The sequence below is a fragment of the Ammospiza nelsoni genome, chromosome 7 (assembly GCF_027579445.1).
Source record: "Ammospiza nelsoni isolate bAmmNel1 chromosome 7, bAmmNel1.pri, whole genome shotgun sequence".
NCBI classification, from domain to species: domain Eukaryota; kingdom Metazoa; phylum Chordata; class Aves; order Passeriformes; family Passerellidae; genus Ammospiza; species Ammospiza nelsoni.
The window spans coordinates 8,134,183-8,156,178 of record NC_080639.1 but is presented as its reverse complement, the minus strand read 5'-3'; positions in this window follow the sequence as shown (position 1 = coordinate 8,156,178).

The window sequence follows — 21,996 nt, the reverse complement described above, 5'->3', positions numbered from 1 at the left end:
ACTTGCATCCTTGAGTAACTCTTGAGATGCACTTCAGAAATGGTTTGCAGAAACTAGTTGATCTTTCTTCAGAACTTCCTTCAAAGGGGTCAAATTTGCTACTCCAGAGTGCTTTGTAAGAAAATTCTATGAGCTAATTAATAAATAATATTTGTAAAAGGTTTTGGAAGGCATATACTGACTGAAGTTTGGAAGGCATGCACTGACTGTGGTAAAAATCCAACATGAGAAAAACATACATTTAGTGTTTTCTTGCACACTGGTGTCAATTTTTCATTGCTTTTCCTGTTTCTCAGTAGCTGTAGTAAAACAAGTGTGTGTGTGAGCACATGGAATTCTTTCTTTGTGCTCTTCCTGGACTCTTCCCTCCCTTCCATGAGCACATCCCAAAAGGTTGGCAGAGGGCTTCAATCTCTCAGTCTGTGTAAATACTTTAATTAGCTATGGACTTTGCAGGAAAGCCTACAGAGGCCAATTGTCTTTTCAGTGAGAGACAGTCCTGCCTGCTCATCTGTTTTATTGGCCTGTGATTCCAGCCTCTTGCCAAAACTGTTATTGCTGGATAAATTAATGAGAGCATGTTATTGCCTCAGCTTCTCAAAACTCTATAATTGCAAATGTTAGGCACTTAATTGAAACAACACTTAAAAAAATTTGTTGCAGTCTCTTGATCTTTGTCATGCCAGTGCCATTCAGAAGAATTTCTGAAAATACCAGGCTTACCTTTGAGCAGCTTTTGCCTTGCTGAAAGAGTTACCCTAGGGTTTTGATTTTTTTTTTAAATACAAGGAAATTGCCTTTTATTTTTCCCCCACTATGCAAGCTAACAGGTTAACAGAGGCATTGCTGAAGTCCTTGGTAAACACTGGCAGTACCTCTGATTTGTAGATATTTTTTCTTGGTGAATGAATGAAATTTTGTATTTCACAGCACATTTATTGCTTTCTCATCACGTCTTTACAGTTTTGTCCAACCTAGCTGGCTTCTAGCTTTGGTGCCACCTTTGTGGCACTAACCAGGACAGTTTAAATTTATGCTTTGTAGAAAAAAAATCCTTCAGCCCAAGCTTCTCTTCTCTGCTCTGGCTTTGTGGAGGTTATTCATGCACTTGCAAATAGCCAGGCAGTCATTGAAGTCACAGGTCAAATATTTCCAAATTTAAGTAAGGATTTCAAAGTGGTTTTTATAGCAGCAGGCACTTGATTGTCAATGTTGACAATAAGAATGGAACTGCTTCATGTTTTTCACTCTGTATCCTTTGGAGAAATCAATACTGAAGTCACTTTGCTTTCAAGAAAAGAGCAGGTCAGAATACAAACTGAGGCAAGAGCCTGACCCAATTCAGAGCGAGAACACTGGGTATTCAACTATTTGGCTCAACTGTAGATGAGAAATATGTCAGGAAAGAAAGAGATACAGAAATCACTGTTTAGCATGTGTCATGTGGGGCTTTTTGGTTGTTTTGGTGGCTTATGCTTCAGTGCAGCAAAAGCAGTAAGGAATGTACAGTGCTTTGTTTGATTGTTTTTAACTGGCACATGATCAGTTGTAGTATCCAGCTTTAGTAACCCTTATTTGGATGGAAATTGAAGTGAAATCAGTAGAAATATGCCAGTTCATTTGTTTTTCAGCTAAGGAATTTTTCCATCAGGAAACCAGCTCAGAACCAGCTCCCAGGTCAATTGGGGATGCTAAAGCTGTGGTGCCAGAACCCTGTGAGGTTTGCACTCCCAAATGTGCCAAATGTTAATAAAGCTGGGCCTGCAGGTCATTCCAACTTTCTCTAAATCAGGAACCAAAGGGAAACTGAGCAGAAGGATCCAAGCTAAGGTAAGATTTTTCTCCCTCTTGGGAACACTTCTGCCCCAAGCCTGCAAAATATATTCTCATTTTTCCCCTTGGATATTCTTGGCCATGATGATCTGACTCCCCCCACCAAACACTGTTTGGGGAGTTTTGAACAGGCATCCTGCCTCTTTACCCTCTTGCTGTTTTTCTGGCCAGCAAAGCAATTCAAGAGCAATTTTATTGACTCTAGAACTCCTCAGTTAGAAAATTCTGTCGTGATACTTGTCAGCCATATGAGGCCCACATCAAATATCCAGCACCCCTTGTGATAGCTGGAAGGATTCTCAATAATAATTGATGGGCCTTACTGAATAGGTGTGTTAAAAATGTATTGTGAGTGGCAAAAGGGATTATTTACTCACTTTCACATCACTATAGCTAAAGATTCATTAGCTTTTTATTTTTTATTTAGCTTTCTTGTGACTTTTGTAACTTGGGTGTAAAACCTTGGTTCTTGGGAACTCTCACAACAGAGGGTTTCTGCACATGTAAGTGATTGTACGAAAGTGGGGGGGGGAATGTTGCTGTTTGGCAAAAGTTATATAATTAATTATTTATTTACCAACATTTATGTATTAGTTATTTATATTTATTTCATGTCTATGCTTATTCCTTTATTAATTGCATTATATTATAGATAAAATATTTATATATTAATATTTCTCTTAATAATTAATTTATTAATTAATTTTTCTCCAGCTCTAAATTGATGCATAACAATTTAGGAAATCTGCTGCCAGGAGCTGTCAGGAAAACTGAGTAGCATTAGGCTGTATAGAACCACTTGTACTAATACTCAAATGCAGTAGAGAGAAGATCTAACTTTGATGTGTGAATTACCAGGCTGAATTTAAGAATACTTTGGGGGTTGTTTTGTATGGTTCTCTTATAGCACAATTTCTGTTATAAATCTGGTAATTTTTAAAAAGTGATAGTAAAGTGATTTTTTTAATTAAATGCCTAAAATGGCATTATCAAATATTTAAAGACATATCCTCTTAGACTCATTTACCCTAACACTCCCTTTCTGTGACAATAAAGCAATCAAAACTACATTTTCCTTTTGAAACTGTAAAAACATGTGCTTTTGTGTATCATAGCAGATAAAATCATTAATGTGACTGATACGGTCTTTTCAATGACTGTCTCAGGTTCTTTTTTTAAATGTTGCAGTAATTGATGGGATATGTGTGTTTGCATATGAATGTCCTTTTAGAATGAAGATGTGAGAACCAATTTCTCAGCCATGATTATGGAATTAATGGTGTGGAACTCTGTTAGTCTGAGGAATAGTGAGTTCATATAAAACACTACTTGAAAAATAATCATTCTTGTATAGTTAGATAAGAGGTTTAAATATAATATTCTACCTGCAATTCTGAAAAAGATCGGAATGTGTTTATGCAAGTTCAGGCCTTGAGACAGTTTTCTTGTGGAGTTCTCCAGTTCTGGCTGTGTAAGGGTTGATAACCATTGCATTAGAATTCATCACATACAGTTGGTTTTAGCTGTAATAGATGACAACCTTCTTTAATATTTTATATTCATTTATGAGCTCTTTTAATATACTGAAGAGCTGACTGTTAGAATGAGCTTTATACTGTCAATAAAATTTAGGGAAGCATTTAAGCAAATTCACCAAGGCAGCAAACTAAGTATTCTAACTAATTTGATTGAAGGAATTGTATTTACTGCCTATGGTTATTTCACCCCCCCAAATTAAAGCAAGTCTATATGGATGTATGCACTCAAGTGTCATCATTTTATTATAATTTTTAATAATGTGCAATTAATACTCGAAGCAACATCAAATAACAAATCGCCGAGGATGAACGCTGTTGTCAACACATTCCTACATAATTTAAACAATGGCATAGGAAAAGTAATTAGCTTGACAATAAACCAAGCTAACTCCTCTCCATATTTGCTCTTTGGCTGATAATGAAATAATCAGTAAATGAATGCCTGGGAACCAGTGCTGAACGTGTGTGCTGTTTAAATCAGAAGTTCTCAAAATGAGAAGAATTATTTCTGACTTGATAAATGAGCTGTCTTCATATGATTAAAACTGGTCACTGATGAAAAACTGATAAAGTTGGATCCACCCTTAATATTTGGAGAAACATTTGAAGCTTTATAAACACAAAGGGGTATCATTGCCATGAGGACTTACAGGAGCAACTTCCCTATTAGCCTGGAATTTATCACAGGGTTAAATTTAGGAGGAATCCTGAAATATTGTGGTAGCATCTTGGTGGCTGAATACAACTGAATTAGTACAAAAATATCCTCCTCTTTGCCTTTCAACTCTCAGCTTTTCCATAATAAAGGACTGTTTCCTGTTTCCAGTGAATTCTAAGTTTATGTGAGGTTAAAGAATATTCTAGCAGCGCCTTCAGTGTTTGAGGGCAAAGGGACTTATATAATGAGAGATATTACATATTATTTATCTTATTGAATGGCATTGAGGGGTATGGACAGTACAAAATAAGAATGTTGCTGTATGTGTTTAAAGAGTATTTTAGGGCTAGACTCCTACTTTTATTCATCTCTCACTATTGGCCTAATCTATATTTTAATAGATTTATTTTTATGCTATTGAATGTCATAGTCAATTTATGGCTTTGTCACTGTGACATGAGCATGATGGACTTCAAATATTGATCATCATTCCTTAGTGCTACATGGCTTTGCACACAGGGTGCAGTTTAGATGTTGAGACCCTTGCACAGCAGGTGAAAAGAAATGGTTGCACACAGTTGGCTCTTGCAGGAAAATAGGTTATACAAATTTTTCTTATGCTAAGTCATGATTGTCGCTTCTGACATAAATCAGTGAGGCATAAGCACATCTGATACTGCTCACATCGCTCATAACAGCCTGCTGAGGAAGCTGAATGATTCTCAATCTGCAATTTGCCTCATTTCTGGTAGACTTCCACCTGACTCGTTACTGAAAAATCTAATAAGAAATCAGACTTGCCATGTTGTTCTTCTTTTGCAAGAAGAGTTTTTCATTATGTTTCCAAAAACTTGTCCTTTTTCATGAATCAGCCTTGATTTCCCACAGCTATCCATATTTCCTTGGAGCTGCAAATGAACATTTCAGTTGTGGAAAGCAGTTTATTCTGCCTCCCCTTGGAGCACAAAGCAAACCCAGCTCGGGTCCCTCTGGCTCGTTTTTGCTGTTTTGGCTGAACTATGGCAAATTGTCTGTTCCTGCTGCTCTGAACATCTCGAGTTGTGTAACAGAAACCATTTCCTGGCAGCTGTTTCTGGATGATTTGGAGCCATCTCATCTCTTTGGAGGAAGCAGCTGTACCTCTGCTCTGTCCCGTACCAGCCTTTCATTAGCAGCGTGCATGTCACAGACATGTTTTCTGGAGAAAAAAAAATTAAATAAAATAAGAAAAGTAGAAAGAGCTAACGGCTCAAAAGCATTAAAAAGCCACAAATTAGCCTCAGCCCAAGTAGTTCAATTAGGGCCATGGCCAAGACATTTCAAAATTTTTCTCAAAATTGTTTGATAACTATCAATAGATTTTTAATAATTCTTGATGGATTTTCTTTAGCAGTTCTTTGTTTCAAAATTCTGCAAGCCTGTTTCAAAACCAAAAGACACTTTCAGAGATGTCAAAAAGGAACATCTTCAGTCCACAGACTTTCTCCTGAAACTCAGCTGTTTAGACTTAAAACAATAGAATTTCTTCACATAGTTTTGTATACAGAAAGCTGCATTTTCTTATTTGTAAGCTTGTTTTAGTAATATGATAAAATTTGATGCTCTCAAAAAAAAAAATCATTCCACATAAGCACTTGATTGAAGTTTTGATCAACAACAAATAAACCTCTTGAGAAGTGTTTGTTCTCTCTTCTGCATGGACCCAACAGAAGAATTTACAAACATTTTTTTTTAAATTTAATTTAAATAGAATGAGTGAGATGTTACAGGCATATTTTCTGAAAACTCCTTTTGCTAGGATCTTTTCTCCTGAGAAGCTGGGAAGCTTCAGCTTCTCCATGTTTTGCTACTTTGGAATGTGATTTGGAGAGTTGTTTACCTAGCATGTGAATTGTTTTTACTTGATGACCTATGACAGCCACGTGTGTCGAGGCTGTGAGCAGTCACAAGATTTTATTATTCATTCCTTTCTTTGCTAGCCTTCTGATGCCTCTTTTTTCTTCAATATAGTTTTATTATATAATTTTAATATAATATAATGTCATAATAAATATAATACAATATCATATATTTTAATATAATATGATATAATATAATAATAAATCAGCCTTCTGAAACATGGATTCAAGATTCTCATCTCTTGTTGAGGTTCCCTGCAAATTCCACAGCATGCAGGCAGCAAACACAATGGCACCACACTTGATGGCACAATTGCTGCCTGGCCCAGCTCTCCATCCCTCTGATGAGGAAGATGAACCTTTCCTGATGTACAAATACTCTAGGAATGTGTCCTGATTTCCCAGAACACCATGCTTTTCAGATATTCAAATATTTGCATACCTGATAGAGATGTTTTTGTGCTGTGGGGGCCCTGAGAACTTATCTGCAGCACACCTGCTACATGTTTTTAATCATTGCATGAGCTGTGTCTGTGTAGAAATTAATTCTTCTCTTTTGCCCATTATGTCTCTCCAATCTCCCTTTCCCCAGCTGCTGCTCTGGATAGAATTAGAATATGGCTTTGTAGCAGAGTACAGCCTTGATATAAAAGGGAAATAATAATCCTAGTGAAAAGAATTTTTGCCCTCATATGATGGCATCTGATGGAGGATTTGCATGATATTAAGTACAAAGTTTTTTTTTAAAAATCAGTAATTTTTATGTTTTGGGAGATATTCAAAAATTTGTCCTTTTTTGTTTGTCCTTTTTCATTTGTTTTTGGAGAGTGAAAAAAAACAATTGAGCTGTTCTATTCCTTTTAAAAAGCATTTCTGTCTTGTTAATAATGTCTCTTTCTTTAGAGCATTTATTTTAAAATCTTAGTTGAACTTAATGGAATGAGAAAAAATAATTTCATCTGACTTAATCAATTGCTTTCATGGTTCTACTACTCAAAGTAGTTAGTTTTAAATGGCACTTCTGTGGGTAATTCTTCTTTTTAAAAGCTTCACAAAACCCAGAAATAAATAATAAGTGGGGAGGGAGGTTTAGTGGCTGAAAGAGAAGATTAAAAGTATTCCTGCAATGAAAAAAACAATTTACTGATATTTTTTTGTGATTTTGTAGCTTGATGTATCCTGTATTGGGGTAGCACTATACTACAACCATGGTTTAAGATAACTACTTCTGATCAGAAAGCTCACTGGAGTTGTTTGCTGAAGCCTTTTAAAAAATTTCTGAGACTGATATATTATTCATGCACCATTTAGGAAAGATGAGCCTTTTTTGATAGTTGCATTTTTTTCCTGGATTATCATTAGGGTTTTTGTTCCCCTTCATTTTTAATACAAAGGCTGGTTACAAGGTCTGATCCTACAAACCCTTTTGGGCACCTTCCATTATTGATTCAGATTTTCACACAATTATTTGGATATTCTAGGGCCTTCTCTGAATCTGAGGGATTCAAGAAGAGCTTTTGGATGTGTTAGGAAATGCACATGTAACTTGCAGCAAGTGAAGAGGAGCTTAGTCTTAATTAGAAACACAGTGGATGTTGCAGCTCTCCTTTGTTACAGCTCTTTCCTTGTTTTATTCATCAAGTTTTCTTTCAGCATGGTGCTCATTTAACATGAAGCTTTGCATGCCTGTACTGTCACCCAGTCTGTGAGGTGGTGTGATTAATAATGTTATTTATTGAAATGCAGGCATTGCACATCCTGCTGCATTATCACAACGTGGGAAAGCTCATCTTCACCCAGCAATGAGGGAAAACACCTTCCCTGCCCTGCTTCAGCCTGGGTAGCACCAACACGTGTCTGAGGCACTGTGGAGAGTGCTGTGAGCTCTGCAGAGCTTTGTGCAGCTCTCAGGAATCCTCTGCGGGGTCCTGCACCTTGGCACTGTCAGCAGATGTTGGAGCCCTGTGCCAGCTGCCCCCAGCATCACCCTGGCCCAGATGCTCTGGCACATCCTTCGGGCGCCTCGAGGTTCAAGGCTTTTCTCTTCTAATCTCTTGGCTAACAGCCTTAAATAGGATCATTTTTTATTGTGACCTGTTTGCTCTCTGAGTTAAAAAGGGCAAATGTTTTTCTTAGGAGCTAGTGGGAGAAGAAATGAGTGAGAAGTTTAAAGGCTGTAAACACCTAGCTGTGATAATGACTGGCTTAATTAGTGCTGAGCCTTCCTGGTGTTACTCAGCAGCAAAACAGACTACTAATGGTTGAATTGAAGGAGAATAAATGTGCCTGTCTAATATTGTGCTTCTTTTTTCATTAATTTTGTCTAATTTAGCCAACTGCTCCCTTTTCAGTAGAGTTCAGGGTAAAAATAATCTTTAACTGTGTAATTAGTGTACTTTTGTCCTGGCAGCTCTAATCTCAGTTCAGTGCTCAGCCCACTGATACCAAGTTATCAGCCAGCACCTTAAATGGAACTGGTGAGTTTAAAGTTAAAAGCTTGGTGATAAAATTATTGTTGGATATGCCAACATCATTCTCTGCATTTCAGGAACCTGCACCAGCATCTGAAAGTAGAAACCTTTGTAGGCACTTTTCCTGGGGGAGCAGGAACCCAGATACCCAAACTGAAGCATGGTATTGCAAATATGCTAAAACAAATAGAACCAAAGGTGAGCAAGAGGGGATTGTTGGCAGGAGTCTGTGCAACTGCTGGTTCTGTACCTCTTTCTGAAAAACCCTCTTCCTGTTGCTTTTATTTGCTACTAGTGAGAAATGTGGATGTAGAAATTCACATTTTAGATACATTTCTATAAAAAATGGTATCTATAGCACAGCAAAGTGTCATATGTTGGGAAATAAGGAGATGGTTTACATTTGCATAAGTGATTATATTTCACAGGTTTAAAAAACCTAGATTTCTTTAAGAGTTTAGATATAAGCACATTGAATTTAATTTGAATTGAATTGATTTAAGGCACTTTTGAAAGTAAACGATATTGTTCTGTGAGCCTTATAGCATCAACTAATGGGACAAATCCTAATATTCCTAATCCTAATTTGTCCAATAAGGACAAATCCAAAGGTAATTTCCTAATCTTAGTTAATACTGTGACTAGCTGTATAGCTATAAAATATGCAGAAACCATTTCTCCAGTTCCCTCTTGCTCAGTTTTGCAGATGTTAAATAAGCTGACTTCACAAAATACTGTTCTTTTCTGAACAGAGATAAACCGCAGCTCTCTTCCTTCTATCAAAATTGCTTTTTTGTAATTTCACAAACAGTTCTCTGTAGGCACTAGGAAAGTTTAGCAGTGGCTATGACCATGAAATTTTTCCATGAACTGTTCCATGCCACATTTCTTAGGGCTCCAGGCAGTGGCACTTACTGATGGAGTGCCCAGCTGGGGCGGAGTAGAAGTTTTCTCCCTGTGTTTTGAGCTGCATTTTAAAGGTGTTGGTCTCTTGGTTTCAGTCTGCAGGTCCCTAGTGAGTCCCACTTGTGAAGCACTGGGGGACTGCAGGTGGAAAAATGCAAATTTCAAAGTCAGCTGTGTTTCCAGAACCTTCATCAAGACATGCAGCTGCTGGCCTGAAATTCCAAAATGGGGGGGAAAACTGCTGTCACTCTCATATTTTCTGAAAAATGCCTTTGCTGGGCTTTCTTCTCCTGGGAAGATGAGAACCCTCAGAGAAAAAAAACAATAATATCTTATTTGCTTCTCCCTGTTTTGCTGCTTTGGAATGTGGCTGGACATCGTTTACCAACAGGTGCATGTTTGACTGGTTTCATGTGAATTGTTTTTACTTAATGACCAATCACCATCAGCTGTGTCAGACTCTGAGGAGTCAGTCATGAGTTTGTCATTATCATTCTTTTATAACCTTCTGTCTGTATCCTTTCTCTATTCTTTAGTATAGTTTTTAGTATACCATTCTTTTATATAATATAAGTACATAAAATAATAATTTAGCCTTCTAAGAACATGGAGTCAGATTCTCAACTCATCCTTCCTCCTGGGGACTCAGCAAATACCACAAACTGCAGCTTCAATTATTTTTCGATTATATAAAATATTTCAATTATTATTTCTCTTTTCACGGTGCACCGAAGATTTAATTCAAAATTTCACTTGGCAACATGCAAAAAAAAAAAAAAAATGTGCAAAACAAACTCTCTGGCATTTTTTGTTACCTTATATAGCTAATTTACACGACAGGAAACTGATTTGAATAAACAGGAGTTTGTAATTCAAGGAATGCTTGGTGGAAAACCTTGGCATGGGGTAGGATATAAATTTAAATGAACAAGTCTGTTAGCCTCTTGAAATGGGCCTGTAACAGAAATCTGCAGGCAGATTTGTAAATAGAGAAGCAACATTAGTCACCCCTGTAATGGAAAATGTCTAATATGGTGCATACATTTATCAGGATAATTAGATTGCAAAAAGTTACCAGATGGCATAGAGGTTTATATGGGTTTCAAATGAATTAAGGTTGTGGGAGCCCACAGAGAGGCTGTTAAAAGGCAATTCTGTACATAAACTGTGAAATCTGAAGAAGTAAGCAAAAATACTCTTTGTTGAGGGAATAGTTAAAATAATTACAAAATAAGTAATGAAACTCTGAGGATCTGATTTTTTCCAAACATGAACATTAGCATAGACTTGTTAACATGCTGTTTTCAGGTTTATAGTAAAATATCAGTTGGGAAAATGCAGCCCCTGAGCTTAGAAAATGCTCAGGTATAAAATAAAAATACTCTATCTAGTGGTCAGCTATGTCATTTAAAACAGCTTTGTTCTATTGATGTCTGAAATTCTCTGTACAATTTAAATTTTGGGGGTGGTGAACAAATGCTGGCATTTTAAAACCTGTTTTACTGTGCCTCATCTTTTTGAATGTTAAATAAATCTTGCACAAGTGAAATAGCAGAGGCAGTGATAAGTTTTGACAACTGCTTAAGAAATAAGGGAACATCACAGTTTTGGTAACAGATGTGTGTCTTGTGTATATTGTGCTGCCAACATGGGAGATAATTTCATTTATTTTATTCAGGAGTTAATTTGAACCTGAAGGCAGAGGCCATGGAGATGGCAGGTGAGGATGAGTCTTTGAGGAAGGCTGAAATTAAAGAGTTGTCAGACCTGGCCTTTTTTTTCAGCAGATGCTGATGATTCTTCTGTGTTTATGACAAGTACTGGGCATCAGTGCTGTTTCTTGCAGTCTTTCATTCATGCATCCATAATAAGCCAAATAAATCTGCATGGGATTTTTTGGAAGTTGGGCAAGAATTCAGTAAAAAGTAAAGAAAGTCTTGGAAATGTGTTTTGTCAAAAATGTCTTGCAAATGTCTGGTTTAGCATCTCTGGGGAAACTGTGTCAGGTTAGAAAAATAGATATGTATGTTATTCAGAAACTGCTCCAAAATCAGGAGTGTAATGAAGGTAGACATCTCCAGTCAGTGTGGGCTACCAACATTTTGACACGTTCAGGTTCTATTTCTCTACAAAAAGCAATCAATGACTGCACCTGTTTGCTGTGTTGGGGTAGATTTACTGCAGATTTGTGCTACAGCATATGTTCAGTCTGGTAGCCATTTCCCTCTGATGGTTTGCAGTGTCTGTATTTATAAAATGCTGTTATTTTTCTGTTAAATACAGCAATTAGGGGACTTGTATTAGATGGCTGGAGAGACTGTGAGTGTGAACTGAGAATCAGGTAATACAGGATTTTTCCCTAGGTTCTTTTTTTATTGGCCTTTTGTATGTCTGGAGACAAATCACTCATTTCTGTGTCCCAGCTCTTTCATCTGTTAAAATGAAGCTAATGGTGGTGATTTCCTACATTAAACACTTTCATACCACTAATCCAAGCTGCCACTTAAGAGTTAAGTGTTACTTATTACTAAATTCCCCACTTCTACAGTGATCCCTGTGCAGAATTTAAGCCTTGAGCTCATGCTTCACTGACTTCCCAAATTGAAATAGACTGAAGCATATGTTTAACATCTGTCTTTAATTGGGGACCTATAGATGGAGAAGAAGCCACAAGCATTTCAAGGTCTCTGAGTTCTAAATTTGCTTCTTCCCAGTGCACAGCAAAACTCCTGGTTGCCCTTCCTCAGGGGAATATTACAAAGCCCAACTTTTCCAAGAGGAGCTGTGTTCACTGTCTGAAAGCTTTATTAGCAAAACCAGTTTGTGAATTTATTTAAATAGATTCAGTTATCTTGCTAGATTCCTTACTATGAAATAGGAAGACAGTCCTGGGCTGTTTATTCAATATATGTTTTTTGGTTTTTGGATTTTATTTTTTGAGATTGCATTCAAATTTTTCCCCTCAGTAATTCTATTTGTTAATTATTTCTTGGTTTTCAGCTACTGGTTGAGTTGATACTGGTTTGGCATGGAGGTCTTATTATATACATGGTAGTGGCAACAATTGGCTCTGGTCAGTCTCCTCTTATACTGTAACATTTCATACCAGATAATCACCTCCAGCATCAAATATAAAGTCCTGAATTACTCTGTTTATTATTACTGCAGTCTAAGATCCCATACAAGATTGCTTTTGCCCAGCTTAATTTACAAGGGATAATTTTAGCAGCTGCCATGACCAAAAAGCAGAAGTAGCAGAAAAATCAGTGTAACTTTATACACCTCTTCACAAAGCAGGAGAAAATATCCTTTATTCTTATGGAAGCAATCATTGTGGTTCTGATACAGAAAGCATTCTGTAACACATATTCAATGTTCCATAGGCTGTTGTGGTCTGTGAATTAAATATCTGTAAAAATTGTGCCCTTTTGGAAAGGACAAAGGAAGTCATATTAAATAAAATGCCAGAGCATTGATATTCCCTAGGCTCTAATGTATATTGAGGGATATTTTTTTGATTGTTTAAAGAGTATTCTGCCCTTCTAGCAGTGAAACTTTTAATGATCCATATCTGAATGGTTCTGCCAGATAGACAGAGGCCAAATCCTTCTGGCTGGGATTGACACTTTGATCCTGGGACAGCTGCATGTGCTTGGAAGAGACTCTGCCACTCACTATGAGCATGCACTAAACAGAGTTTGCAGGAGCCACTTGAACATGAGAGAGGAAAGTGATTTTCAGAGCTGTTTTGTCTCTCTTTACAGCCAAATTTATACATGTAATTAATTTCTTTGCTCCAGGTGCATTTTTTAAAGATTATTTTGAAAACTTTAACACATTTTAGTCATGGTCAGTGCTTTTAGTGATTTGGTGTTGGTACTAGGATATGTCCCACTATAGGCATCAAAATGAAGATGAAATACCTGCATAATGGGTCTTGAGCCAGATTTGCAATAGAAGGCTAAAAATCATCTGTAATTTGAATCCAAATTCAGCTAAATCTGTGGAGATTAGGAAGTGACTGGCATCTCTGCTTTGAGGAATGACTGACATGCTTCCTTTGTTTAGCAGCTTTTATAAAAGGAATTTACTGCTGCTTTTTAGTATTTTGAAAGCACTAATCTAATTGTTAAGTGGATAGAAATGTACAGCCCATCAGGCTGCTTACTTAGTAAATGAATTTTTTGCAGGGTTGCCATAAAGAAACGCAGTAAAATAAAGCTTGCTGAAATTGCTGCAATGAACAAAGAGATTAAATGCATTATCTTCAATGTGACAGCTACATTTTGTTCTCTGGGGAGTGTTTTGAAGCATTTATTCTCTGCCAGAAAAAAAGAAAAAAAAAAAACAAAAAAACCAACAACAAACCACCAAACCTTTTGGTGTGACACATTGAAGTTTCACATAAGAAATAATAGTGTAAAATTAGTAGACCTCACCATGAATAATTCAAGATTCCTAATTTTATCTGAAGCTTGTCTTTACAAATTAAGTTAATGGTAAACTTAATGGTAAATACTGATTTGAATGAAATAATAAACTTTTTTCTTCATGAAAAATTTAAATACTGAGACCAATTAGAGAAATTAGATGAGAGAGGACTAAAATTCCTAAACTAATAATTTTATTCATACTTCTAGCCAAACCATCCTGTAATTGACCCACATGGCTAATAGAAAGAGCAGAATGTAGTTTGAAAGCAGAAAAGAGTATCTGGTGACATGAAGCTGTCCCTGTGCCATGTGATTACTGAAACCACTCAATGGCCAGGCCTGGGCTGAAGCCAGGCTTTGTGCAGTCAAGCACAAGTTATGTTCTACAGGAAACTGAACTTTTAAAGTGCTGCTGCCACAGGAAATCTGATGAACAGTGAACAAAGGCAGATAATGAGGGTTCTCCAGGATGCCTTGTGTAGGCTGAGCTAGAACAGAGGCCAGACAGAGTTAAAGAATAAAGTAGGGATTTATTAAAAGGCCTCAATGGATCCACCTTGGGCATCACAAGAGCTCAGCCAGGGCTGCACCCAAGATGAACCAAAATGGTCACAAAATGAACAACTGGTCACGGGGTCTCTCACTTATATAAGTTCTGCTCCATTTGCATATTGGAGTTAATTGTCCAATTTCAGCTTTAGGTTATGCAGTCCCATCCTGCTTGTTTTTCTCTCTTCAGTCCATGCTGTTTGTGCTCTTGGGCCTGAGTCTTGGATCATTTGTCCTTGGTCCCCAGCTAGAGAAGGAATTGTTTTGTCTCCCTACTCTGTGAAGAGAGCTCACCATGCCCTAATATGGAGCTCAGAACTAAAGCAGCACTGAATCTGAAAAATATAAAAGCTAAAACCTAAGACATCATCTAAGAAAGACCAGCAACTCCTTTAAAATTCCTAAAGGCCTGTTTCTGGGCCCCTGTTTGGGAGAAATAAGTGCCTTTAAACATTTCAAGGAACTCCAGCTAGTTTTAGCCCCAGAACAAAGCAAATCCAAGTATGGACCACTCGGAGGGTGCTTATTTTGTTTAAATAATAGCCATTTTCTAGTTTATAACATACCACTATTTCATGTGTGAAGAAACAAAAAAGTAATCTAAAAGTGCAAAAATGTATTTTTCACTGAGAAAAGTTTTTGTAGTGGCTGCCTTCTCTTGCACCTTTTAGGAACTTTTTCAGGACATGCCCCTGTTGGCATCCAGGAACCTGCTGAGTAAAAGCTTGTCTTGCAGAAGGAAGGCCACAGGCAGCAAGCCCAGAGTCTCAGATGTGAGAAATTGAAGCTTTATGCTTGCTAATATAGCTGCTACCTCACTAGAAGACATGAAAAATTCTATTCAGAACACTAAAATAACCTCACTAAAGCCTTTTGCACAATTTCAGAAGCGTGTGAGGCCGTGGAGGCTTCTGTTTCATGCGAGGTCATTATTTTTATTCCATGTTCACCCTTTTTTCTTTTCTTTTCTGGGAGGAATACGCTATCTGCCTGGTTCTCTGATCTGAGTTAATTTAGTCAGCAGAGTTAAGCACAGAGCTGGGCTCCCAGGGAGGTGAAAGACATCACTTGACTGTCTCTGTCCCAAGCTGAGACTGGTATTTATTATGCTGGTAAGCACAAGGTGCATGTAGAATATTTCCATGCCCTTTGCTACTGATATCCCTCTCTCTAGGAAGGTGATGTGCAAGGCCCAAATATCTGCTTGTAGAGGATATAGTTCATGTCACATTTTAATCAAACATAGGCAATTTTTAATAAGGAAATAATCCACTGGACAGATCAGAGGATCACGACTGCCTTTAAGCCTGTTTTTAAATATGTAGAAGAAAAGTCTTAATTATTGGTGTTCATAAATATATATATACACACACAGTCATGGAAATGCACATACACAAATATGCAGATCTAACTGTGATGAATTAAAACTTAATACTAAAAGGAGAGAGAAATGCCAGTAAATACACTGTTACACTGTCTCTAAGTAGTCTGCATAGCAAACGTGAAAATAATTGAGGCCTGAGAAACCTGCTGGCAAGTAGCTGAATTATCTTTGGGATCCTCTATATTCTGAGCATGTATCTGTAGCTTTGTTTTTTATTTTCTGTGAGCCCTGTGCATTTTAGTGCCCAGAACAGCAGTAAATTGAGTGTCTGACAGCTCTTGAAATGCATGTTCTGCTGCTTTCACTTGAATACGCTCTGAAATCAATGAAAGAAAATGTACCATTTTTATACATGTTTAATATCTCTCTACAAGAGAAGGTCAAATGAAGTGGAACATTTCATTATCAGTGATCTGGTGTTTGTGGTAGCAGATGAGACCTGTGTGGATCAGGTGAGGCTGAGATGCTCTGGCAGTGGGTTGGAAGGTTTGTGCTTGCCGAGGGCACACAGAGCTGCCATATAAATAACACCAATAAATTAACCTGTGCACTTCACTTGCTGCTTGTAGATCCAATATGCTCCACTTAATTACTTTATGTTGAATTAGAAGTTTTAGTTTGAGGCAGCCTAAGTGTTACAGCCCTGTTTTGTGGGAAGTACATCACTACACACACAATGTGCTCTTAAGGCATCTTCCTCTGGATGGCAATAACATCTAAAACATCTGCTTCTTAATACAACACTGGTCAAAAATGCATCAAGTAATCTGAAATACAGACTATGCATGGAATTTAATTGACTTCAGCAGTATAAAAAATAGTGAAGCTAGCTAAAAGCTACTCTACAGTATTATACACAGGTTTTAGAGAGGAATGAAGCTTGTGCAACATATTTAATAATCTTTGTTTTACTCTTCCTGCAAGAAGAAAAGAAACTGCCACTAGCTTCACTTAGCAGCAAGGTCCCTGAATACATTGGTGATATAAAAAGGGAAAAGACAGGAATGTGTTTCACTTTACTGGATTATTTAGGACAAGCAGGTCTCATAAACAAAATTAACAGTTATTGGCAAAACACAGTGGATGTTACAAACTTTCTTGTCCTTTTCAGGTACTGAGTATCTCAGGGGAGAGAACTAAATCTAAACTTTGAGATACTTAGAGCTTCTGAAAGGAAACTATTTTCATTGCCAGTAACTACCACTTCTTTGGGTTTTAATCTGGATTTCAGACAGCTTGAATACCTTCAACTGTGGTTTCAGGGTTTGGATTCAAAGTCTATCAGAAAAAGCTTAAGATTCCTGCTAAGGAAACTGTGTTGAGCTGCAGTTTTTTCCTGGCTTGCTGATGTTGAGATCAGACCTTTCCTTAGATCTAACAAACCCTGTAGTTTAACAGATCAGGGACTGGAGAGATAGAAACTTTACCAACCGATTAAATTTTGCATATGGGAAGTTACAGTGCATTCCCTGGATAAACCAAGAGAAATAGTAATATTTTTTGCCCTATTTATAAGAGAGCCACATCCTCTTAGGAGGGGAAAGGCAGTTTCTCTGACAGACCCACTCAGCCAAAGTACTTGTTAAGATAAATTTCTTTTGTCTTCAGTGACTCCTGTGGAGACCTGAGGCCCCTTTTCTTCCCACACCAAGAAACCATTTTATGGTGCTGAATAGATGTCACATACAATCTAGGAGTAAATAGCCAAAAATCTACAAATCTTTGATGGAATCTTACAATTTGTAGCAAATATAATCTGAGTGGCGTATACTGCAAAAGGAATTATTTGATATTTGGTGTGAGGAGTGAATGGTGGGATCCACTTTGTTCTGCTGATACAAGGCCAGGACCTGTCTGTTACCTGAATGGTGCTGAGTGCTGCAGAGAGTGGAAAAGCTGCCAGGTTTAGCTAATAGACTATTTTTGTTTAACTGCTTTTTTCTGCCAGACTAATTCAGTACATACCAGCAGAAAGGTTTGCCTACTTCTCTTTCACCCCAACAGTGCTCATGGTGGTTGCTTGGAGCCCTGATTTAAGAAAGTGTTTGATCACAAGAGAGAGTTCTATTTAAACCAGCAGTGACCAATTTGTGTGTGTTTTCTGTCCCCTTTTTCCCTTTCTTAGACATCAGGTACCTATGTGTCACTACACAGGTCCCAAATTTTCCATCCAAATCCTGTTTTCCAGACTTGGTTTAGATATCATAGAAAAAGTTCAAGGTGTAGGACACACTGGGAAGCCTGCCATGGAGGTGTTGTTTTGCAGTTCAAAGATCAGTCTTTGATTTCATTTTGGGCAAGAAGAGGGATTTCAAATAAGTAAGGAAGTAAATATTCTCTGTGGAACTTCATGTCTGAGCTGAATTCTACTTTTAAAATAGCACAGAATGTGGACTGCCGTCCAGCTGATGCAAAGTTCTTTAAACTTCCACTCCTTCATATGGCTTTATTTCAAGTGCTCAAATAGCCTAGAGAAGATCCTCTGTATCTCTACACATAATGTACCTGTGGGGTTTGTGTGGGTGGATTTGATGCCTTTTTCAACCTTTCCCACACTTCCAAGAAAATATTAGTATGGGAGGTAATATAAAAGTGGATCTTCATTGAAGACCTCCAGGGACAGTTATGGAAAATGTCCACAAAAGCCTAACCCCCACAGGAGAGCATACAGTGTTATAAGGTTGGTAAATTAGCATAATTTACAAAAAAGCACCAATATGGAGCAAAAGTGGCAATGCAATACCCCCTTAATCCAAGCCTTGCCCCCTCAGATGGGTCTGTACTTTGTTGATGGAAATGTGCCTGAAGAGCTGGTTTTTGACCTTGTGTAGATTTTCATGTTTCTCCCGGCTGATTTATGTCCGGAGATATCTCAGGGATGCCACTTGTAAGTTTTCTGTGCTGTCTAGGTGGCCTGGAAAGGCCCAGGGATGGCCTTGAAGAGCCCGGCGCTTCAAAGGACGAGGAGAGACTTCTGATCTTGTCTCGGTCTCGGTGTTTATTAATTGTTTATCTAAAAGATTTTCTTTCAGCCCGACAGAGGTCTGCACAGCAGCCAGCCATGGGCACACTCCGCAAACCCCCGGGGCGGTCACTTATCTTTATACCCTAAGTTACGTGTACAATATTTATAATTTTTCCCCAATACCTTCTACCCTTATTAACCGGTGCACTTCTAGTAATAACCAATCCCAAAGTGCCACCATCACCACAGAAGATGGAGGCCAAGAAGAAGAAGAAGAAGGACAGGACACGCCCCAATTCCTCCATCTTACTTCTTTAGACCCCCCTGTACCAAAATCCTAAACCCTGTGTTTTACACTCTAACTAACTTATCCCTTCACCATTTACCCCAGTGAAATCCTCCCAGTCCTCATACAGGCATCGTCTCCTGTGTCGGATCAAAGTCCAGCCACCAGACACTTCTGGCAGCATTCCAGGACTCCCGAGCCCCCCAAGGGTGGTCTCGGCCTCTCTGCACCTCCATCCTGAGGTGCTGAGATCCCACAGCCTTGGTTTCTAATAACCAAGATAGGAAAGGGGCTCTAGAATGTGTTTTGTCTTTCTGTCTAGGTAAAGTGCATGGAAAAGAACTGGGAAAATGAGACGGAATACAACTATAGTCTACAGGGCTCCAAATATATGTGTGAAGAATACAGAGAATACATAAAAGAAAAAAAAAGACAAAAATCAAGCCAGTATCAAGCCTCCTTCCTTCAGTGTTGGTCCCTTGCATCCTCTGGCTTTGCTTCACAGGGTTTTGTCTCTGCTTGTGGTTGTGAGTGGGAGTATCAGGACTTCCCATAAACCTTGAAAATGCTGTTGGCTTTTAAACAAATCCAAGCCAAGGAACAGAAAATGTTATTACAGGAAGTGAAAGCATTTGGTCATCCCACTGGGATATGACACTAAACTGCTGCTGCAGTACTTAGGAAAAAAATTGAGTGTTGTGGCTCAATTGTTTTCATATTTTGTGTCTGAGTTTAAGGTTGCTGAAGATTGGAAGCTATTAAATTGTTTTCCCTAGTATTATATATTTTGTTAAAAGGATTTTATATTCTAAACCACTAGTTTTGTAGCAGTGGGTATTCATAGGTGGTTTTTACTGGTAGGTGATTTTCAGAAGATACCAATTTGAGTTATTATTATTGAGAAGATACCAAATTGAGTTATTATTATACCTCAAATGGCTTAGAATTTAGGATCTTCCAAGTATGATCCTGGAATTTTTTTTTCCCCCCAAGCCCCTGACCCTCACATTAGGACGAATAAGGCCTCATTTGAAACAAATTACTTTTAAAACCAAAGCTCTTTTCAGCCCCAGGAGATGTACATGATTAGAGAGTTACTAAGCACTTTAACGCAATCACTCAGGCTGTAAGAAAGAAATATATTAATGGAAGAAGATCAGCAACAATCAATAATTTGCTGGAAGACCTCAGAGAGGGAAAAGAAGCCCCTCTGGCTTTTAATTTTGGAATCAGCATTAAGATGTGCTGACTACTCATGATCCTCCTGAGATTTGCCTTTCACTATTAATAGCACAGAGGATGATATTGTTTCTAAAAGGTACATATGGTAAGGACGGAAGGAAAATGGCAGAGATTTAACTCTTGAAATGATTTGAAAGAGCCTCTGAACTGATGTTTTAAGTTCAGTTTCATAAATGAGACTGGTTAAGGTAAGGAGAACATGAGGCACATAGCTGCTTCTTTTGTGGCCATGGGCTTTGAGTGAAAAAACCAAAATAATGTGATGTTGGCTCCTCCCAATGCAATTATCTGTGTGATGTAATAATTATGTGTATCACAGAGTGTAATTCAGAGCTCTTTGAGAGTGCTTTTCAATACTTCCAAAGCATTGGAGATGATGTAGTAATAGAGAATTTGACCTGAATTTTTTCCATTTGGGATTTTTTTCCCATTTTCCCATTCCCCTTCCAGTGCAACATGAGGGTCTGTCCCATTTGTGCTGTGGTGCAGGGGATCTGTTCATGCACATACACCAAATTTTTCTGTGCAGACAAGAAATCACAAAAAACCATGTTTTAAAGGTGTCAATCAGCTGTATTTGGCCCCAGAAAACCATTCTGGAACAAAGAGCTTACAGAACCACTGCACTAAGTTCCTTCTTCCTAGTTTTAATATTTTATGTTTATACATGCATAGTGGATGCCTATGTGATAGGCAATAATTTAGTGTGTTACAATGCTGCGGTTGAAAAAATCCTCAAGTTTTACAGATAAAGAAGTGAGAAACAGAAATATTAAGGATTATTGAAATGGTTTGAAGTCTAAAATGTCAGAATTACTGAGTGTCATTTCAATATTTTAGTTGCATTATCCTTTCTATACGTGGGAAGTTCTATATTTCCCTTTTCTGGAAATCCTCTTCTAACACACTAAAAAAGAGTCACAGGCTCTTCATGATGCCAGAAGGAACAACAGTAAAACTGGGGGAGTTTGGTGTAATCTCCCTTTATTATTAATTTGTTTAAATATACAACCTGACCAAGTTTTATCTTCTTTGTAGTCCTTCTTTTGGATATGACTGTATGTTGCTTATTCCCATGGAGGGCATTCCTTGTTGGTGTGTCTGTATTGGAGTAAGAACTTCCCTGAGTGTAAAGAGATCTTTATTTTAATTTTTTGTTATCTCTGACCTGTTCCTTAGCTTTTAGCTGACTTGGCAGGATCTCTCTGTTCCTCTGGTGGGAAAAATGATTGCCAACCAAGTGGCAACTGAGGTATGCAGAACTCATCTAAATGTATTAAAATGCATAGGAGATCGTGCAAAATGAGTGCAAAATGTGTGTTCAGGATGATTTGGCTCAATGAGACAAAGCAGTCAGTTGTGACATGGAAAAAGGCTTCCCCCAGTTTGGTGTCTCTTTTCTGAATGTCCAAGAAGGATTTAGGTAAAAAGAACAGGTATTCAGCTGGCCTTTGGTTTGGAAAATTGTATAAAACTCACAATTTACTGATATTTGCTGCACAACCTCTGCCTAAATTAATAGATTAGAATAACATGTTGAAAAATCCCAAATCTAAGCAGACATTGTTTTGGCAATGCTCAAACCCTTCAAGGCAGTAGCTGAGTGGGCTGGAACTGCAGGATTGCAGAGCTCCAGGTCCTGTGAATACACTTGTATAACTCTGGAGCAAACACAAGTCTGTTGTTAGTATAAACAGAGATCCATTGATGAATGCCTTCAGTATCCCCTTTGGGCTAAGCCTACTTCCTCTAAGGCTTGAATAACAAACTTCCCCTGCATTCAACCCATGTTCTCAACTATGGCCTCAAATTTATTAATTTATTGAGGTATTT